The sequence below is a fragment of the Dermacentor silvarum genome, chromosome 6 (genome assembly GCF_013339745.2).
Source record: "Dermacentor silvarum isolate Dsil-2018 chromosome 6, BIME_Dsil_1.4, whole genome shotgun sequence".
In the NCBI taxonomy this organism is placed as follows: Eukaryota; Metazoa; Arthropoda; class Arachnida; order Ixodida; family Ixodidae; genus Dermacentor; species Dermacentor silvarum.
Genome location: NC_051159.1, coordinates 126,827,628 through 126,850,782, shown reverse-complemented (window position 1 = coordinate 126,850,782; position 23,155 = coordinate 126,827,628). Strand labels below are relative to the sequence as shown.

Below are 23,155 nucleotides of genomic sequence, written 5' to 3'. Positions count from 1 at the left end.
TTAAAGGCGCCAAGCTCTTCATCAATCACATATTAATAAGAAAAAAGGAGATCCTGCGTAAATGTGTCTGAAGACTTGTCGTAAGATAACAGAAGTTAAAGAAGTGACAGCGAAAATTTAACAAGCGACGATTGGGCTACCGTAGAGTTGACCCCTGTTGTATTTTCGATAAAGGACGTGAGCGTATACCGCTAAGAAAGACAATGAAGGGAGCTGTGAAATTCCAAGTCCTTAAAGTGGCTTTTGATTTTTTTTCGAGACGAGCAAGGCAACGAATCAATGAAAAATTACCAGAGGTGCACGTAACACTTATCACGAAATCTTAAGGAGCGAGTGATCCATGAAAAAAAGAAAAAAATGTCGCAGCCATCTCAGAATTTAAAGGTGCAGTATGTACTTTCCTTGAATGCGTGTTCGGAGTTCCCAAAGCTGGATAGCGAAGCCACGAGAAAAATTTCAAAGCCTTTCGCGACATCCGCACTAAGAAATATTTTGCTATCGATTCTACGGAGCCACCGTCAAAGTTTTCGGAGCACGGAAATTGAGAGAGAGAAAAAAAATATATTTCGCCTGCGCCATTTCAGTTATTTTTCCCGTTGTACGCGTTCCAATGTTTCGTTAAAAGTCCACACTATACACTGTGCATCAACGCCGTAAAAAATAAATTGTGATTATTATTAGTCCTGAAACTCCACTGCGGGTTATAACTTATAAAGGGCGTCGTAGTAGCTAATGGTGGACTTCGGTTCAATTTTGACCACAGTCAGTACAGAAGTGTACACAAAGCCCATGAGCGTTTCCTTTTTCTTTTTCGCTTTTTCTTTTCTTTTTTTTTCTTCTTCTGCATTTCACCTTCATCAAAATGAAGGTGAAAGGAAGGCCGCGCTCATGAATCGAATCCAGGGCCTCTTGCTGGGCGCAGGAGAACGTCATATAGGCACTACTGTACGCCCCCACGGCGGCTATATACGGCGTGTCAAAGCTCTCTATTGGCTCTTTAGGGGCGACTTTTCTCAGCACGCCTGCGCATAGAGCGCGTAATATACCGCCAAAAACCGCGTGCTTGGATTCTATAAGTTTCATTTGTTACAGAGTGTACAATCCTGCTTAGCGCTCGGTCTGCCGTCTCGATACGTCCCCCGATCCCGCCTCCTGTCAGAAGATGGCCCTACACACACACGGTGGCAGTTGCTGGCAGCGTATCTGCTTTGCGGTCTTGTCCTTGGGCCGCCGCCAACGCGCGATCCGTGACAAGCTGTACACGGCTGTGCGCCCGTGCGCGATTATTCGCGTCACGCGATTCCTCTCTCACTTCGCTACGCGCACAAGCGTCCATGCGTGCGGCAGCCGGTTCCCATAAATAAGCGGCTTCTCTTCTTTCCAAACAGTTACGCGTGGTCATACACTCTGCAAAGAAACGGACTTGACAGTTTTTCTTCGCGCTTTGGCTCGCACTCTTACAGAGGTGCGAAAGTTGCGTAGGGAAAACGACAGCGCGTCTTCATCGGACCTTGGACACGTCGTCTTAGGTTGCGCACGCGAGACGGGCGCTCCTTACTTGAGCGCGAAACTCGTAGAAGGCCGCATGCTTCCTAAAGCCGTGAATACAGATATCAGCTAAGTGGAGCAGAACTCGGTTTTTGCGAATGATCAAGACTTCGGCGAGCAATAGGGGAGCGAGTTATACGTAGAGGCCGACGCACGATTCCACCACATGCAGTGACGACGGTCATGGGTGCTGTAAGCCCATCCAGCGCTGCCGGTTGACGAACACATGTGCCTGCAATAGTTAAAAAGAAAAACATGGTTAGATGGAACTGAAAAAGGCTTCATGTATCTGTAATATTTATCAGTTTATCGAACTTAATATGCGGGTATGTACAGCTCAACAGGCGTCTCGAAACACTTTTCACCCGCCCACCTCTTGGGACACCTGCGTACCGAAGATGTCCTCTTGGGACACCTTGCGTACCGAGTTGTCCCAGCAAGAGCTATTACAATCAGCTTCAGGAATGACCACCCAACGACATCGACATCTGCGGAACTAGCTGCTCTTCGCGCTGCACTTTGTTTCGTCAATCGGGAGCCACCTCGACAATGGTCAATCTTCAGCGACTCAAAAGCAGCCCTACAATCTGTGCTATCAGCTCTGCGTCGTGGGCCATACGAACAGCTCGTATTCGATATTAGATACCTACTCTATACATCACATGAGAAAGGACACCACGTGACATTTCAGTGGCTTTCAAGTCACTGCGGCGTCATAGGGAACGAAGACGCCGATAATGCCGCTCGGGCAGCTCTTGACGACACACAGGAAGAGGCCATACCACTCTCACGGTCCGACGCAGCCAGCAGACTTCGAGTGCTTGCACAGGAGATCACGCTCTCTCTATGTTGCACACCAAGCAGCCAGACCAGCCGGAGCAATCGTCAATACCACCTGCCCTCTTTGATGCATCTCTGTATGCCAACTGGACTCCGCCAAAGAGAGGCCACTATGCTTTATCGCTTATGGCTAGGGGTGGCATTCACGAAATCTTATTCATTTCCCATTGGAATGGCCGACAACGCTTTTTGCAATGCCTGTCTTTACGAGGAGGCGCTAGAACACATTCAATGCGACTGTCCTGAATATAATGTTCCGAGACAGTCCCTGGCGTCCATTCTAGCGCACCTTGACAATAGACCAATGTATATTGAAACGATTCTCACGTGTCGTCGACAAAATATAGCGCAGCTGAAGGAGACGAAGATACTACTTAAAAATTTTAAAAGAAACGGGCTTGGACAAGCGGCTGTGACAGTGATGTCACGTAACACGCAAGAGTGACGGACTGTGACTGACGATGTGTGTGCTGTACAATGTGCTCTCTCTCTATCTCCACCCCATCTTTCATTCCCCCTCATCCCGCTCCCATGTGTAGGGTAGCAAACCGGTTGTGCTGAACTGGTTATAACCTCCCTGCCTTTCCTTCTCCACTCTTTCCTTCCTTCCTTGCGTACCGAGTACACACAAAAAAAGTTTCTACATCCTATTGGCCGGTCTGAAAACCCTCACTGTGAATGCTGCAGCATAGAAGAAGACTTACAACATTTACTTTTAGGATGACACAAATTAAGAAACCAACTGGTGTCAAAACCCACGAGGCTTGATCGAAGGCCAATGAGTCTACAGAAGCTTCTCGGGCTGCACGTGGCCAACAACTACTCATAAAAATAATTAAAAAAAAGCGCGCCGGCTGCTCTTAAAGAACTTATGGAGGTCACTCGTATTGCGGAGAAATACTAGGATAAGAAATGCATGTGTGTTTTGTCGGGTGAAAATAACACTGGATATATGGACAATGCACATATGTTATATTAAAGGGAAACTGAGACATCCACCCAAATGTAGCAATTTGCTACAATGGAAACCCAACCGGGTTCCTCGAAAGAGGAACCCGGTCATACACTTGCCTTTGCTTCGAGTTGTCGACAAATTCGACTTCGCTCTGCCATCTGCTAGCCGCCTGGTTAGCTCAGATGGTAGAGCGGCTGCCCCGGAAAGGCGGTGGTCCCGGGTTCGAGTCCCGGACCAGGACGAATTTTTCTTCAACTGCGAGGCTTTCTTTCGAGGAACCCGGTTGGGTTTCCATTGTAGCAAATTGGTACATTTGGGTGGATGTCTCAGTTTCCCTTTAATTACTTATCTTCACCTAGCGGATTTCCGCTGAACTATTACGTCATACATATGTTACATGTAGACACCCTATGCACTCTTGTCTCACATAACACGCGTGGTTGTTCAACACTTCACAATCGGTCACTGAGACCAGTCGATTTCATGAATTGTAGCAATTCCTGCGTCGCTTTGTAAGCTTGCGACGCGCGTGGGGCTATGGTCCAAGTATCTTTGTCTCTGAATATGGTCTGCTGTCTAATCGGTTTAACACACTCCGAAGAACTTCGCGTTCGATGTCATAAAGATTACAAAAACACAACACGTGCTCGGTCGCTTCATCACAGTTGCACGAGTCACAGATGGGCATGTCGGACATGCCAATAAGGAATGAGTAGGCTTTCGTAAAAGCTACCTCTAAACACAGGCGGCAAAGTAAAGTTACATCACGGTGTTCACACTGAGAGTACCTTCTTCCCCCTCTCTCCTTTATTTCTTTTCATCCCTTCCTCTGTGTAGGGTAGCAAACCGGACGTGCATCTGATTGAAGTCCCTGCCTTTTCTTTCTTTCTTTTCCTCCTTCTCCTCCTCCTCCTCCTTTGTCTCATTTAACATTTTATGTAATCGTATTGCATAGTGTTTGTGGCATTTGTATGTGTCATTTATAATGCAATTTTCTCTCTTATGACACTGTGTATCTGTGCTGTGTCTGTAGTGCTTGTAACACTTATAATATGTCATTTTATGCTTTTCTTACCTTTGTGGCATAGTGTGATTCTTGTGTCTTTTTTAGCTTTCTAATACGAATCGATTAGTACCTGCTATTCGATTCTTATTCGATTTGATAATTTACTATTCCAAGTTGTCAAATATTAATTTGATATATATATATATATATATATATATATATAAGGGATAAAAATTCAGTCAGTGCCATTCCACTCTGTGAAGGTGGATGACCAGCGAAGTTGTGTATGTGGTGATTGACCGTTGCTCGGGTGAAACGTTCCAAGTTTGCGGGATCGGATCCATCTGAACGGTTCGCATTTTCTTTCCGCCTCGCGGTCCTGGCGGGCAGCACGCTTACGCTTGGCGTCCACAGCCCGCTCATCGTCGGTGTTCTCCTTCCGCCGCCGCCGCGCCCAATCCCTTTTCTCCGTGAAACCCCGGATATTTGAGTGGGCGCCACTACGCTTTGGAGCGGTGCAACTTTCAGCCGGCGCCGCAGGGCGGAGCTATGCTGCGTAGCGATGTGCGCTAACGCACAAAGAACCTATACACGATATAGGAGAGACTATGACGTTTTTTTTAAAAAGACGAATAAGCAAATCGCCGTGCGCGTACTAGCGCTGACGCGCTCAAGTGGCCGCTAGGGTAAGCTACGTCAAGTAATGAAGAAGCAAACATTAGTTACTGCGAAAAGCGCGGTGTGGTGCACGAGTTCTTTAGATCCCGAAATTTAAAAACGCTGCCACCACGACGTTTTCATACGACGCCACAAGGTGGCGCGACGCGTCTGACATTGTTGATCTATTTCGGGTCTGTTGCTGGACGCGAAGGTGGCGCGACGCGTCTACTTCCGGTCTGTTTCTGGACGCGATCTCCTGGAAAGTAGCCTATAATAGCTTCTGACATTGTTTTACGATCCCGAAGTTTAAAAATGCCACCATCCCGACGCATCTGAAATTGTTGATCTATCTACTTCCGTTGCCGGACGCGTTCTCCTGGAACCTAACCTATAACAGCTGCGTTGTAAAAACAATTATTTATGTCTCGAGGCGGATAGAACGATGGATGTGAGGACTGTTGTGAAGGATTATGCTGCAGGATAGCTGCGGTTGTTGCACAGGGTCACCAGGTTCCGAGCGAATGCATGAGGCAGATAACTTCTGTTCAATAATTTCCCTTCATTCAACAAGAATGGCTCGCTTTTAGGCAGCTCATATAAGAATTTGTTCCGATTTATTATTTGGCTAGTCTCACCATGCAGTACTGCATCTGGTAGCCATGCTGTACTGTATATATACCTACATCGGGTAGCCATGCTGTCCATTTTGTTCACTCGCATTGTCATGGTGTCCCAGATAATTGAAATCAGTTGTTTATGATTTACAAGATTCTAACTTTTCCGAGCGTCCAATGGCGGGCGGTGTTATATGCGTGCGCTAATGTATATAGACCTGATTACCAGACGGACTCTGTGCAAACTTCATATTTCATGTTGCTTTAGAAATGAGAAATATTGGATTCGATATTCAGTGGCAGTTTTGTTTCTTTCCTTGAAATATTCGTTGTCGATTCGATTAAAAAATTTTACTATTCGAAGTTCGAACACCCCCAACATTTAGAAAATGATAACATAACATTTTCAACAAAACATTTCTACAATTATGGCAAGAGGCAGGAGTGGTAGAGTGCAACTTCTTAAATCGTCAAACGGACTTGAAACATTAAGCCAATCGAGAAAGAAGAATGAAAGAACTGAGTTTCAAAAAACGACTTTGTGACATGTGATGACGATATGAGCAGATGAGGAAGATGATCTTTAAGCACGAAGCTGACTAAATGAACAGATGTATTAAGCGAGTCAAACTGTGGTCAGGCTACTAGCGATTGTATACATTCCCAATCAAGCTGCTGCTTACATTAGCTCCACATTATCTTCCGGGATGCCTGACCAATAAAAAAAATCACAGCATATCCACGGGGTGAATGATGATGAGTGGGCGAAGCTCCGGAGGGAATCATCGGATCTCCCGCTTAAGGGGACGCTAGCACAAACGCGTTAGAAACGTGCAGTACTCTCTAGTAAGGGGGGGGGCGGCCACAGCGTCTTACGCAGCCATTTACACATGCCGGAACGTGCACCGCGTTTGCCGACGCCATCACATGACTGCTGAGAGAGTATACCCCCCGTATTCATAAACGCTCCTCGACTTGAACTTGACTTGCCACCGCCTTGGGCAACGCGTTCGAAACGCGTTGAAGGTAAGGCGGAGAGGCCACAGCGTCTTACACCAGCTTCTTACACGGGCCGTAACGCGCTAGCACAAACGCGTTAGAAACGCGCTAGAAACGCGGCCTTTCGTTAATGTTGGGTATTTATTGCCATCGTGGTGCGTGTATCTATGTGCGCTTCGTGGCGTAGTGGGCTAACGCCGCGCGCTCGGAAGCGAGGGGTCCCTGGTTCGATTCCGCGCTACGGACACAACTTCGGAATTTTTTTCTCATTTTGCTCAGACTGGTTACACACTACTACTACTACGACGGGGACGGAACGGGTGCCGCTATAAGGAGCTTCGCTCCTAAAAAATATTATATGGCATCACCAGGAAGGAGCAAGGCGGCTGTGTAAATAATTATATAATTTCTTTTTGTGTTTTACTCATGCCATGATAACCAGGACACAACATTACATAAATCATTTTTACTTGCAGCAGCAACTTGCGCATTTATCTAGCCCATAGCTCTATATACAGAATTCCACCGGAATATTCTATCGTTTGCAATTTGTCTTTCTCATTTATATATTGCGCAATTGCGTAAGATGCTACCATTTGGAACGAACTATACGCACCTTGAATTCATGCCACAAATCACAAATAAACATTGTTTTTTTGATTTCAGGAATTGCGTCAAACTCATTCGTGTATTCGCGTCCATAAATTTGAAGACCGTCTCGAACTACGTAAATCAGCAAGCTCATCTACACGGCACAATTAATTAAACAGAAATAACGGTAAGGTCGGCAGCAGTCGTTACAATTAAGAGTTATTAGTATTGTCGAAATTAATAAATTATTGTCCATAAATGAATGAATCAATCAATCAATCAATCAGTCAGCCAGTCAGTTAATCAATCAATCAATCAATCAATCAATCAATCAATCAATCAATCAATCAATCAATCAATCATGTATGTATACGTTTATCCACTCGTGCGACGTTTCGCGTGCCAGTCACGAAGCAGCAGCCGATGTCCAAGAGTACGGCGTTGTATAGATACGCGACGTGATATGCTTAATAGGAGACCGCCTTGGCTTACCAAATCCCACGTACAAGCGCTTCAACTCACATGATATTTGGATAGCGAATGCCGTGCGCTTGTGTCCCATGCTTCAAAGCGTTCGGACAATACCTACTCCTAATTGCACGTGCGTGCCACGAGCCTGGCTAAGTCTAGATAAGCATGGTTGGAACTACTTAAGCTTAGTCAGTCGTCGATATCCAATCGATAGCCAATCAATAGCTAATCTGGAAAATGCTGGGGATGACTTGGTAGTGCTTAGACTAGCCCAAATACGTGGCCAATACCTCGCGATAGCCAATCAATAGCAATCAATAGCTAATCGATAATTAACAAATAATCAATACATTCCGGGAAATGCTGGAGTTGACTTGGTAGTGCTTAGCCTAGCCAAAAGGCCAGGACTAGCTAGGTGCCCATCAGCTCCGTTGTCTCTTTAGCATTACGCCTCCAGTGCAAGCTACGCTAATTTTTTTTACTGAAAATAATAGTTCCTAGTGGCGTTAAGCGCTCTGACACTCCCCGCGCCCTCCTCTAACAATATGCGCCGCGATTTAACGAATTAGAAAAGTGAATGCTTGAGTCTTCCGCGCCCAAAGTCCCGGGAGACGTCACCAGCGATGGTCTTGATTACGTCAGCGTCTCTACCCCACTGTTTATCCACCACTGCTGAGGTACCCAAAGAGTTAAAGAAAGCATTACGTTAACAAACCACTGATGACACCGAAGCTAAGCCAGGTGGAAAGCCCGGTGGCTCGGCCGGTTTTTCACTTACGTGCATAGCTTCCAATGTGACGTCAGTGGTCGGAAAAGGAACGTACACAGAATTCGGGCATGACGTCATTGCCGCATAGCATTTACGACTGAAACGTGAACGTCCCCGCGTGGGAATACTCTAAACACCGTGACTCTATATAAGCCCCTGGAAGACACCCGCGGGCCTAGCTAGATGACCGGTCGCGTGAGGCACCTGCCCCTCTCACGGCTCGAATGGGAACGAGTTTGATTGAGACATTTCGGCGCAGGAACGCGCCGCGGACAGAATACGTAAGCGTGAGTGGCGGGACCCCCGAACGGTCGTTGCTGTCCCATGCCTGCAAAGAGTGTGTGTGCGCTGCGAGATCGAGCATCGAGGCGTTTGCAAGGCGTTTGTGTGGATGGGGGCGGCCCCCTATTCGCAAGACGCACTCGTCTGGCTATTTCCGAACTCTGCTGACTAAGCTGGGCGAGATAAAATAGAATTATGTGCTAAATTGCTCGCCGATTTCCTGCGTCTTTGCTGCCCTGCAAATTGAAAACAGAATCTAGTACTACAGGTATTATAAGAGCTAGTTGGACTGTATATATTGGTGAGAGCAGGCTGTTCTAAGCGTATACTATACCCGTCTGTGTCTACACCTAGGACCTTCTTCATACGTATTCATCTTGGAACTGCAGCGCACACACAAGAAACGAGGACACAATGCAAAGGTAACACACATACGTAATTACCTTCTCTACAAACCCTTACCCACTCACCGTGCAATGCGGTTGACAGTGGCCATGCTGCGCACAACTTCTTTCCCTTCGGAAATATTCTCTTCCACGCAGTTACCACATTAGACCAGTATCAACTAAAAAAAAGTGCACGTGTTCTTACTGCCTTCCCATTTTGAAACCACAACGGAACGCCGCAGCTTCGAAGCTGTCCAAGCGTTTGGCTTTGGCGGAAAAGTGAAATATGTTTTAAGTCAGAGCTGGTAAAATAACCAACGAGGGAAACGCTGCCGTCGGGTCTCTTCCATTCTCTTTTCCACCTCATTTTGTATGTTGTATCTCACTTCGATGTTTGAAAGACACTCGGCAGAAGCACTTGTTGCATTCTTTGCTCTCACAATTCTACAGGAGACCAGAGAAGAAGACACCCGCCCAAGGGTATCGCATAGTGGTCGAAATTGTCACGCTTACAAGCCAACGAACGCCGGCATGTGCATTTCAGCGCTCCGCCACACTAAGCGGGTGCGATGAAGATATCATCACGCTGACAGAGTTTACCAATCGGACTTCTCCGGTTGAAGACACGATTTACGTTCACATGCAACACGGGTGCTCGCCACCAATCTCTGTCAACGGCAGAAAGTGATAGCGTTTCCTTGTCGATTCGAAGTGTGTGCGAAGAGGAATGTGGATCTCGCTCAAGCTGCAGTTGAGTGTCTTTGCAGACGGAATCTTTCTCTCTCTCTCGTTCGTTTAAGTCAGTCGACCAGCGTGCGAGACGAGGGCTGCCACTGCTCGTCATGTTGGCTGCTGTTGCGACATGCGCCGGTCATTCCTGGAACTTGAAAAAGGCTGTTGACCTCGGGAAACGAGCGCAGGTGGCTTGGGTCGAAGCGCTTTTCAACGTCACGACGCGTGGAAGCAGACGACATAGCGAAACGTGGAATGGGAGGGCGCACAATGAGACGCATTGTGGGCTAATGGCGGCTAATGTTTCGAAGCACACATTTGGACGCACCATCTTACAAACGGCATTACTAAACGGTAACTCCTCACTCACCTTTGCGACACTGATGTGTCCGGTAAATGAAATTTGACATGGCTTTGTCCGAGGTTGTTTTATTAAAATGTATTGTATATTCTCCACAGAAAATAAGCATTTCTTTATTTTTTATTTACGCAATACTGCGGACATCTGTTCAAGCAGGAGGGTGCTACATGAGCAAATACAACAAAAGGCAAACATACAAAAATATACAAGGGACACGAAAAGCGAGAGTAAGCAAAATACATCAAGTTGGTGGTTGTAAGCAGTGGGAATTTCCGGGCAGGGAATTCCCATCATTGATTGTTTTCGGAAGAAATTGAGTCTTTAAAAAAAGTTTGTTCGTGCAAATATTGGTTTAATATACTGGCTCTGTTTGAGGCGGGGAAATTCGACATGTGTCCTTAATAATACAGTCGCGCGGTTGTATTGCTAGTTTGCCGAAGTAAAAAAAGCTGGCGAAAGAAATTTAATCTGGCAGTTTTTCAATCGGTCAGTTAGTGGTTCCAAGTTCGCGGTTTCAGCATACTGGTTGGGGAATCACGTCGTTTGAAGCGTTTATAAATGAAGCAAGCGGCTAACCTTTGAATTATTTCCTAGTTTTTCAATACCTACCAATGTGTGAGGATCCCAAACGATACTCGAATATTCTATGAGAGGTCTAACGTATGTTTTATAGACTTTCAATCTTGATGAGGATGTGGAAACTCCTAAATTAAATTTTAGAAATCCTAACCTTTGCCGGGTTGCAGATGTCTATTTGAGGCATCCACGATAGATGTGAAGTTAAGGTTATCCCCAAGTATTTGCAGCTTTCTTCTTTTATAATCTTGTTATCCTTCATTTTGTACACCTATTTTAGCTTTCATAATTTATTTGTAATACATATATGCACTGCTTTGTCATAATTAATAACCATATCCCATTTATTGCACCATACTGCCAACCTATCCAAAGTTTCTTCTAGAAGAAGCTGATCAAAGACAGTTCGAATAGGGGCATAGATAGCTTTTACAGCTGCTGGTGTATCCTTTTTCTTTTTATTAAACATTTGTATGACAAGTTTGAAAACACGGTTACTTAACTACCGGGGCACCCGAAGTACCTCTGGAAAGAAAGACACTGAAATCAATACTGGTATTAATCATGGTTATACAATCAATCAGGCAATACCTTATTCCGAGTTTCTTGCTCGCAATTAAGATCTACAACATTTGATGCTCTTACTGTAAGCTGGAAAAGAAGCGCATGATTAGAGCAGCACAGCTTGCGTACACAACGTTAGTGTATGTGCAAAAAAAAAAAAAAAAAAAAGAAGCAAAGGTAACGTTTGCATGAGCCTAATGGACGGTTCTGTATGGTACGAGGAACACATACAGTTTCGCCGGAAGCAGAAAACACAACTTCACCGGTGCTACGCGTATGCGCAGTTCCTGTGAAACACCAGTGCCTTCAATGTGCCTCAGGGAGTTTTGCTTTGGGATGGCTTCATGTGGCGTGTAGCAAAAAAAAGAAAAAAAAAAAAAGAAGCAGACAGAGACAGAAAGGGAGTGAGAAAGAAAGAAAGATGTAGAAGGTATAAAGAAAGCAAGAAAGGAAGAAAGAAAGATTCGTAAAGATACGTGATTTTCCACGCAATGCAGCTCAGTAACTCCGCGATTGTAGCTATTAGTGAACGCCCGTTGAAATACTTGTGCAGCAAAGTCAGCATTTACAAGTTCCTACTGTGTACAGGACGGAGCTGTGAATGTAGAGAGAAAGTCGACAGCCACTTTTTCACTTCATGTTTACATGCTTCAGGTGTTTTCGTGCTTTTCACGAATACCGGTGCTCTAGGTCGGTCGGTCGGTCGGTCGGTCGGTCGGTCGGTCGGTCGGTCGGTCGGTCGGTCGGTCGGTCGGTCGGTCGGTCGGTCGGTCGTCAGTCAATCAATCAATCAATCAATCAATCAATCAATCAATCAATCAATCAATCAATCAATCAATCAATCAAATCAATCAATCAATCAACCAACCAATTAATTAATTAATTAATTAATCGGTCAATCAATGCTGACACGTACTCACCGATGCCTACACTTAATTGAAGTTTCTTACCAATGCTTTTCTTCATAAAAACCCAAGATGGTCAAAATTAATCATTCCGAGCCTTCACCCGCTAGGGCGTCTTCTATAATCGATTTGCACTTTTATGACCGCAATACTCCCTGTCACTTGTCAGCATTTATTGTTTCTTTCTCTGTTCTTTACCACTGCTGTTTTTATTTGTTAGTTATACGATTATATCACGACGAGTCCTTCGACATCTAAATTTTGCAGTTGTCGTCTCTGCCTATACACTCAATACATACCAACAATTCAACAACCATAGCCTTCACTGTTTCGTGCCTTCAATGATGGAAAAACACTACTGCAGCGGGATAACTGGGCAAAAGTGCTTTCCATGCGAGGAACAAAAAGAAAAAAAGAAGATCAAATAAAAGAGAGATAGACGGGCACCGACTGCCGCAAATACCGCAATCTTTTCTGGCGGGCAACGTCCTTGCACGCTGTCGAAACGAACTTTCGCCATTGTTCGGCGGTGCGTCTCCTTTTTCTTTCTACCGAGCCTCCGTCGACGGTATCGCCAGTCGGTCGGTCGGTCGGTTGGTTCATCGTCTTCGAAAGGACGACTGGCAGTCCAATATTTTCACCACCAAGTCCCGGTCTGAACATGCGTTGACAAAGCTGCCGCATGTGCCGCAACGCGTATGCCCAGTATGCCTATCCAGAAACGTCGAGATGTATGCTGATGCGACCTTTTAATTTGGGGCCGTGGTTTCCTGGTGACCCCATTGTCCGGAACGTGTGTCGGAACGACGATTTCTTGAAGGCCATGGGGTCCAAGAGACGTACTAAATAGGGGGGAAAGAATGGCAGCGGAGAAGCAACAAGAAGCGTCGGTGACGTATCATTTGACCGTGCCACTTCACACTACTTTCGTAGGTAAACTGCGCTCCAGCTAGTCTCGGAGCGTGTCCAATCTCGGTTTTACACTTCCGCGACGTTTCGCCAGTGTCAGCATTCAAGGCTTACAGACCGGAAACGCGCATACATCCCAAGGGAGCAATTGAAAATACCTTTCAACTAAGCTGATCAGTATTCTTACCAACACCCCTACAACCCGAGGCGTTTTGCCCGAGTTCTCACAATTCAACGAATATTTTTCACATGTCGCGATAAAACCTTTAATAACCGTTTGCAGTACACGTCGCGGAAAGTAATTTAGCCATCATTCGCTATATTATCAAGCAGACAGAAAAAAAAAAAGAAAACGAAAGCTATTTGGGCTTGTTGGCTGGTGCAAGCCGGCAAACCAGCAAACCAGCAAACCTTGAGCGTCCAGTCGAAAAATCTTGAAAGCTAAGGAAATGTTCCACAATTCATTGCGAGCACGGCCGGCAAAAATTCGCCGGCAAAAATTCACCGGCAGAAATTTGGCTTCTCAATAATGTTTTAGCTATATCTTATTTGTCCTCTAGATTTATTCTTCCACTATTCCTATAAGTTATGTGAAATGAATGTATTTTCCGCTCTTAGTTTTACATTCTCGAGTATTCTCGCATATTTCTCATTCAATATTTTTTCACGGACGAAAGTAACTGCCGTCAGAAGATGGTATATGGAGGGACGTGCGCGAGACGCTTGCCAATAGCCAGTTGAGAGACTTTTCCTGTGCAATCTAAGTTGTATCGGCCGTGATGCCCATAAAAATTACCCTGGCTACAGTTCAGATATATAGTTAACTGCAATACGAAGGTCAAAACGGTTGGCTATGGTTTAGAGCACATCCGGCCCCCCTGAGGCGTGCTTCAGGGCTTCATGCTTGAGTCGCTCGCGGAAAGTCCTAAGAAAACACATTTTGTACGCCCGTGGAAGCGCTGCAGTGCAAGCACCAAAATTAGCAGCGTGCTCACTACGACGTTCGTAAACTCCAAGTGGTAGAAATCACTTGAGGGCACGAGCAAGCTTAATACGTGGTCGGTGGGTTGCATCGTTTGCGATGTATTAAGCGAGCTCATTCATTAGCAGAAAGTAGAAACAAGCGCTTTTCACACCGGAGGGTTTGGGAGCCTCAGTCATTTCACCTCCAACGCATTTTGACGAGAGGACGATCGGCCACTGTCTTGTAGACGTTATTCGAGCGCCGTTCCTCGTCGGTCGTCTATTAGTGCAATATCACACGCGTCAGCGAACTCACCGCTAATTTCCTTCTTTCCCTTCCCTCCTCTTTCTCCCTGCCATCTTTGTGTTCCCCTTTCCCATTCTCCCGGTGTAGGGCAGCCAACCGGACGTTATTCTGGTTAACCTCCCTGCCTTCTGCTTTTCTCTTTCCTCCGTCTTGTGCTTCTTGAGGGCGACTGACCTGTGCGGGTGTATTCTACCGCGTGGAGCCATCCGCGTGCGTGCTCGCTTTCACCGCGTCTTTGCTGCCGAATTTTTTCGAGAAGTGAGTTACCTGATGAAACGCTGCGCTCAGTAAACGAATTATTGGAACATTTACTGATTATCGTCGAAGTTATCCTGGGGCACATCTTGCACCTCAGGAATTGAAGTCAGCCTGTGACTACGGCAAGCCATCTTGGTGCGTATCAGGAAAATATCCTCGGAAGCGAAATTTCCAATTTGAAAGCGTTCCACCTAGTACCTAGGCAGTGTGTAAGAGAGGCTTTCTTTAGGACAGCGATATTTGAAAGCGGGTACCATCAGATCGAGGAATTTTGCGTTAAAGCTAGCAGCTGCAGTAAGGGGTGTGGAAAATAAAGTCTAAAGGCTCCCAGAGTTTTGGCAATAGCATCAGTCTAGAATGGGTTTGTATGCAAGGAGGCGAAGCTCCAAACTCCTCGGTGGAGGGAGCGACTCCCTCCACCGAGGGAGTCGCTCCGGAGCGGATCCGTTCTTGAAAGCAGCACGAGCCATCGTATGTGGTTTTCACGAGATGATTGAGCAGCTTCATCGCTGTGATAATTAAATATGACGCCACAGTGACATACTAGCCTTCCTAAATCCTTTTCGGGTCCCATTTTATTCCAGTCAACACGAAGTTTCATCACGATTTCAAATCGCAATTTTCCATCTGGCCCGTGTCATCATACTGATGGTCATACTATTTGAAAGCGTAGGCTCTACAACAACAAAATATTTGATGTTGAGAATGCTGAGAGACATTGTTGATAATGTATCTCATTCTCATTGTTCACATTGTTGAGAACGTGTTGAGAGACAGATCGAGAATATTCAGAGGCATTGTTAGATCAGTCAGAAATAAATTGAGCACAAACGTTCCTTGACTGGAGAAGCACCGTGTAAACTTTCGTTACACTGTCATGATTGCAAATGTACTCCAAAATTTAAAGATACTATAGTGCAGTTTTGTTCCGACATAACAGCTAAAAAGTTCACCTTGTGGTCGAGGCTTGGCATATCACTAATAGCGCTAGCACGTGCGTAAGTCAGGCCTCAGTTACCTTGCACGAAGAGGAATTGTCATGCCTAAACAGTTATCGTTTGTGAGTACCCGCGCCTGTCAATAACTGATGGGTTGGCGCTGCCTTCCCTGAGGAAAGGAAGACAATTTTGTGTCCTCCTTCGTTTCCGTCGCCGTGCGACTTTTCAGTCGATAGTGGGCGTTGGTGTTGTCCTTTTCGCTATTTCCTGTGTCCATGTTTGCGCGCCTGCCTTTCAGTATCATGAGTTGAGAGTCATGCAGGATGTTGCGCGATAGCGCAATGTCTAGCGCGTCCGTCCTCCAACTGCAAGAAACCACAGGGACAAGAGTTCAATACCAGGGGGTTGCTCTGGTAGGCAACGTTTTTTCACTATACATCGTAAGGGTGAAGCTGATGAAGAGGTGTCCAGAAGACGACGCGATAACGACAACACGAAGACAAAGACGGCATATCGGAAATGATGGACGGCGGACGTAAGCTCTATCGTATAGCAGCGGTCTCCGACAGGCGGCGCGAGAGCGCGTCGGAACGCAAATCTACTGCAGATGGGGATAGTATTATACCCTATGTTACACGCTTGAATACCCGTTTCGTTCGTCTCTCAAGAAGAACGAAAGTGTGCCGCGGTCGCAGTGACGTCGATTTTTCAGTTTGACCCCACTTCACAAAAACTGCATATTGCAGGGCACACTCAATGAACAAAGGCGCTAAAAGCGTATCGCGTGATCGGCCTTGCTAAATTCCTAAGGATGTTGATGATTCCAGGTCGTCGCTTGCTCCATACGCTCACGACGAATTTTTCTCTCACAGTTACTGCATAGAACAATATGCCAGCATGTTCCGAGTCCCATTGACGATGCCTGTACAGTCTACGTGGTAGAAAATTGGGTACCGTTCAGGGATAATAAAAAATAAAAATAAAGTATCCGGTTACCACGCCGAAAGCAGCCTTAAAATGACGCCGTTTGCAAGGTGTAGCTGCGCACTTTCTAGCGCGGCAAGCCATTTGCCTAACAGGTTCCTCTAATAAATCTATGCCTTGTACGGAAACAAAAGGGACAAGGATGTGTAGGCGGAAATGACGTAGCCCTAATCACCGCGTGCTGCACATCGCGGGGATATTAGCGATACGTGGAAAGGTTCAGAATGGCGCCAGTATCGTCTATTTTTGCAGCCTCAATGCCCGCTTTTTTTTATTCCTTTTCCCTCCTTTTGTTTGTCGGCGGTCGAGCGAGTCGCTGTCTCATTTGGATGTGCGGCGCTCAGATGTGGGTTGAGGTCTCTGGCATTAATGGCGCCTTCCTAAGAGATAACGACTTGACCTCCTTGCGTCCTGGTCTATGCCGTAGAAGCAGCCAACGGCGCGAGTATAGCTACGACAAAACCAGGGTGCCGTGTGTTGCCAAATAAAAGCATGCTGCTGTTTCTTAAACAAGAGAGAGAGAGAGAAAAAAGAAAGGGAAGGCAGGAATGTTGACCAGACGCATGTCGATCCTTTCTGACATACCCTATTATACACAGGGGGAAGGGAGCTAAGGAACGAAAAGAAAAAAAAAGGAGAGAGAGAAAGAAAAATAGTTGTGCGCACCAAGTCTATAGACGATCGCAGAGACCTGCGAGTACCCGCGATAGCGTTAAGGGCCCCGTGTCACAGAAAATCCGGTGTCGGCGCCGTAGCCAGCGTTAGCGTCCCATGAGCGAAAATTGCTGTATGTATTCTATACGGCACTATAATGTTCTTCTTCTATCATCAAAGTTGCTCATAACTTGTCCTACATTCTTCACAAAGTTATTCCTGAGAATTTTGAGAACGACAGCCCACAAACAAAAGTCATGAAACAAGACACCGACAGTGCATGCCGTTTATGTTAAATCTTCTCAGACTGAAATATTTCAAGTGCAAAACAATAAAAGTTGTCGCAGTTTCACCTGAAAGGTGAAGCATCAATTGCGATAGCAAATTTGTAGAGAGCTATACGGAGTAATGATATTAGCTTTATCAGCTGTATAAACTTGGACATGCAGCAGCACCGGCAACGCGCAGAACTGTTGTCGACGCCGTCGGTGTTTTGCCCGCGTTCGCTAAAAATGCGTGCGGCGTTGGTGACTGTTGCCGGAGCCTCTGATATAAATAGGCACTTGATGATGATAAGTGGTTCTTGAGGGAAAGGGAAAGGTTGGCGCTATCTTCTGCAGCCCTTGAGGGAGCACGGCTCAGCGCCAAATAATAGGCACTTGGTGCCGCAGCTAAACGTCGCCTCCCTTCCCTCCCCCTTCCTTCCCTCCCCCACGGCCTCTCGCGCATCGGAAGAAGGCGCGTTTGCTCCACATATATGGTGATTGTAAAGGAGGAAAGAGACGCCTACTTCTGCAGCCCTTAAGCAAGCACGGCGCGGAACGCGCGTTTGTTCTCCGCCGTGCGTTCACTCCCCGTGAAAGAGCGCGTCCCTCGCGCCCTTTCACTCGCACATACAGCGCGTCCCTCGCGCCCTTTCACTCGCACATACAGCGTTCGGCGGCGCGCGGTCTTGGCGCTGAGCCGTGCTCCCTCAAGGGCTGCAGAAGATAGCGCCAACCTTTCCCTTTCCCTCAAGAACCACTTATCATCGCGCGGTCACGATTTCATCTCCATTGACGTCATACGGAACCTCACGGCGACGGCGACGGCGACGGCAGAAATCTGCTTTTTAGTGTCCATATAATTGCTATCGCAATAATAACAGAAGGTGGGCCCGCGCAAGAGGCCGCGTTTCTACCAGAAATATCGCCTTCGTGCATAGCGTTCGTCGCCAGCGTTTGCCGGCAAACATTACGGTTACGTAAGCGGCAGTTGCCGGGAAGCGTGAAAAGCAGTCAGGGTTCTTTGAATGCTACCAGGTTCCACTCTTAAAGGTGAAGCTTAGGCGTCCTCCAAATGTTGACCTGAAACAGCGCAATAATGCCTTCTGCACCAGCAACGCGCACGGCCATGGTTCAAGGATCTTCGCTTCCGAAAATGGTCTCGAATCCAGCCGGTTCAATGTCGTCCAGAGAGGTCCGCACGGGGATAACGTACCGGGGACAAAGGTCCAAAATGTGTTCAATCGTCTCTTCGCTTTAGCGAGAGTCGGACATAGGTGCGTTACCCTGGTCAATGAGTAAGCCTTTGTAAATGCCAGCCCGAGCCAGAAACGGCACAACAATAGGGCTCTTCGATTTGTCATCCCGGACAGCCCATGAGTGCCCAAGACGCTACACACGCAACACTCAATGGCTGACAGCGCTGCCTCGGGCAGCCCGGTACTGTCAGGGCCACATCACCTAGATAGCCCAAGGCCTGTTCACTCCGATCGAAGATGTCATGATAACTGACCCGACACTTCCATTTTCAAGGCTGGCGTGACGAAAACGGTGACGTCAAAATCACCACGACTTACTCGGGAGCATCCCCATTAGATTCTATGGCAGTCGGGCCAGGTAGCATGACGTCATGGATCGGAGTGAATATATGCCTTCTAAGTGGTGTTTTTCAGGGACGGATAATCGAAAAAGCCCAATGTCGGATCAGAGCGAAATATATTTGATGACACTTTCAGCGTTACGGAAGAGCAGAACAAAACGAAATAAATATAATCTTACCTTCCCAGCTTGCTCTAAAGGGATCTATTGAGTCGAACATCGAGAGCTTATTGCTAGTCAAGCAAACCGTTCCGGCGAAAAAACAATATCGATTAGTATAAAATACACTACGCACACTAACACACGCCACAGGCACTCAAGCATAGTTTGTTCATGGGCACCAGCACGGAAACCATCACCGAAAGCACGATCCAGTACTTGCAAAACAGTCACTGCGCGAACGCACATGGACGATCCTGAGTAATTCCACAGGAACGGCTGAGACACCGCGAGTCTCGCACAAAAGCGCAACAACAAAATGCACAGCATGGCCACGACATGTGCATTCCCTTTGATGAGGAAGAGGAAAACAGGAAGTGAAAGGCAGAGAGGTTAACCAGATGAAGTGTCCGGTTGGCTACTCTGCACAGGGGGATGGGGTAAGTGCAGAAAAGATAAGAGAAGATTAAAAAATGTCGCAGTTTCGCCCGAAAGGCGATAGAGCACTTCACGGGCCGATTTTTGCAGCCCGGGCCCGGCCCGGGCCCGTTTTTACATTGGGCAGCACTCCCGAGCTCGATCAAAACATTTATGGTGAGACCCGGGCCCGGCCCGGGCCCGGAAATAATCTCCGTTACCCGCCCGGCCCGGCCCGCCACCCCTTTACCTTAGGCCCGAGCCCGGCCCGAGCCCGGCTCGAAACCGGCCCGAACCCGGCCCGAGACCGAAAAATACACGTTTTTCAGAGTTGAGACGCCCAAGAATAACTCGCTGCACGTTACATGCGCACCACCAGAAAGCCCGAGCCCGGCCCGGGCCCGCGTCAAAAAACCCGAGCCCGGCCCGGGTCAAAAAGCACACGCCGTGCCCGAGCCCGGCCCGAGCCCATGAAAAAACTGCTCTACCCGGCCCGGGCTTTCGGGTAAGCCCGAGCCCGTGCAGTGCTCTAAAAGGCGAAGCATCAATTGCGATAGCAAATTAGTAGAGAGCTATTCGAAGTAGGGATAGTAGTTTTATCGGCTGCATAAACTTGGAGACATTCGCTTACTAACTGAATTAACAAACGTGGTGTCAGCACGCACAAGCAAACATGAATAGATCACACTCAATAACCGCAGACAACCACTGTCAAAACGCTGGCAGCAAGCGCAGCCGCCGCAGCGAGCGAAGGTTCGTGCGGTCTATCGCTTCAACGGAAACTGAGCGGCGAATGCACAGCGCATACAAAGGTCAGAGCCGTGTGGAGATCGCTTTTAAGAGACGGTGCGGGCGCAGCCGGGCAAAGTACAAGCGCAGTTGTTGGCAGAGTAGAAGCTGTCCCCCCCCCCCCTTCTCTCCCGCGCTGCCTTCCCGCTTTCCCCCTTTCGCGTGAGAAATTGAGTGGCCAGTTCCCCTTGCGCCCGGTTGCAAGATACGCATTTGGTGCCGCAGCACAGCGTTGCCCCGCCTCCCTCCCTCCCATAGCCTCACGGCCTTTCGCGCGACGGAAGTCGCGTTTGCTTTCCGCCGTGCGTTCACTCTCCTTGATAGCGCGCGTCCCCCGCGCGCTTTCACTCGCGCATACAGCGCGCGGCGACGATTTTATCGCCCTTGGACTTTATACAGAACCTCACGGCGACGCCGCCGACGGCAGAAATCCGCTTGAAGTGTCCATATAATTCCTATCGCAATAAAAAAAGGAACGAATCAGTTTACACAACCTATAGTTTCTCAATAAGTCCTGTTTCTTTTAAAAAGCACACTAGCGCTTTTGAAGCAGTTCGCGCCGACTCGGCTGGGACACGGTCCAAGAATTTTACCTTCCGTAAGGGGACGGCTGTGAATCTTGTCGAGCGTGGTGCTGAGGACTTTTCTTTGTTCACTAAAACGACGACAATGACACAGAAGGTGCGCAATCGTCTCTTTGCACCCGCAAACTTCACAATCTGGACTTGTGGCCATACCGATAAAGTAGGAGTATGCATTGGTAAAAGCTACTCCAAGCCATAGGCGACAGATGAGAGTTATACCACCCATCGTGGTGAGCCACGTAGAAGGCGGAGCTTCAGATCAGGATCGAGGGAATAAACGCGCTGGTTCTTAGATCCTGCCGAATTCCATTGGGCTAACGTAAGCTCGCGAGCAAACGTACGGAGCTGTCCCGCTGCGTCTGTTCTGGACATAAGGATAGCGACGCAATCGGCACTGGTATGCGACGATCGAGCAGCTGCGTCTGCTTGCTCGTTTCCAAGGATACCGTAATGACTTGACAACCATTGAAATACGATGTCATATCCTTTGTCAACTGCCCGATAGTGAATTTCTTGTGTTTCCACGAGAAGTCGTTCGTGGGGTCCACGGCGTAGTGCAGAGAGCAAACTCTGGAGGGCGACTTTGGAATCGCTGAAGATGGACCATTTCTGACGCGTTTCCTGATCGATCAATTGAATTGGTGCATGTAGAGCTGCAAGTTTGACAGCCGTCGTTGATGTCATGTGCGATGTCCTGAATTTTATCACTGTAGGTTTTGCTGGGACAAACGCTGCAGCTGCTGAACTGCATGGAGTGCATTAATTGGAGTGCATGAACTGGAGTGCTTACATGTTTACACCGCTGAGGTTAAGTATAAGTGTCAATAGGGTTGACGATACTTATATACACGAAATAAATAAATAGTATTCAAAGTTCAAACCTCAACTACGCTTTATTGCGTATTTTACTAAACATAGACGGATTAGAACTGTATGCATGTTTGACGTATCTATGGTAATACATCGTCAAATGAGAGATATCAGAACTCCATCTCTCGTCGTAAATACATGGCGGGAAACGCATAGAAGTGAATGTTAAATGAGACGTACGTACTGGAGGACTAGTTTACTGTCTCCGCCTGCAGAATCCCCTCTGGGCGGCTCTGTAGAACTGGGGTTCAGCATATAGTTGACTTCGAATGAACTACAGCTCGATTGCGTAGGCATCTTTTTCAGGCGTAAAGCTTTAATTTTCACTGCCAGCTAGGAGAGTCCGCGTTCTCACTTTTATCAGTCGGGCATGTGATTTCTTTTTTTTGTTTCGCGAGCGAGAACGACGTTTTAGGGGCTATAGATATCAGACAGCAGCAGCATCACGTCGAAGTGAGGGCAGTAGGCTAAGAATGCTAATCGCATTAATATATAAAGTAAGAATCGCTCACAGATGTAGGGACACTTGCACAATGAGTACGAAAATGGTGAGCAAATAGAAGTTATATATACACACTCAAACATAAATACATGAAGTAAGCTGTCATGACATGGGATCAGCGGTGCGTATCGCTTAGTGGTTTGTACCTGGAGGCACGTTGTGCCAATCCGGTGCGACTAAGTCAAATCTCATTCAGCATCGCGCTCTCGCGTCCTTCCGTGTTTAACGACGACGGTCTCTTTTGTCACACGCGTTGGCCAACGTAAGACGCTGCGACAATCTTGCGACAAAAAGGCGGAACAGGAGACACAAAAGGCGTCCTTTGAATTCATTTGCGTGTCGTACAGGAAGCTTACGTCATGGCAGCCCACCCGCGGCTGAAGGTTTCACAAGCCGATGCATCCGCAGTCGAAGCCATCGGATCGTTAGTTCTAGCACGCATTGCTGACTACTGCTACATGTAGCTTGCGCAATGTCGGCCATGAGCGAACGAAGCAAGAAAGAAATAAAGACAGCAAAGTCAATACAAGAGCACCGTTTCATAGGTCTGCGCGGAGTAATTGAGCTCACCCTTATTAGGCAGGATAAACGCCGGCTTCTTCGTCATGTAATAGGATCACTGACTCCGTACTGCTTCGGCGAAGACGCCGGAAAGCAGCCCTGCAGAGAAAGCGGAGGAGGAGTTCCAACATGCCTGCAT

The 23,155-nt window shown here is 47.3% G+C and overlaps 1 long non-coding RNA gene across 1 annotated transcript in view; it reads right to left on the bottom strand.

The window, feature by feature from the left end:
- Positions 1–874: 874 nt before the first annotated feature.
- Positions 875–23,155, bottom strand: part of LOC125946397 (uncharacterized) — a 77,021-nt gene continuing 54,740 nt past the window's right edge. The window contains exon 3 of the long non-coding RNA XR_007467554.1: positions 875–1,780. This is a non-coding gene — a long non-coding RNA (uncharacterized LOC125946397). The remainder of the gene's footprint in view (positions 1,781–23,155) is intronic.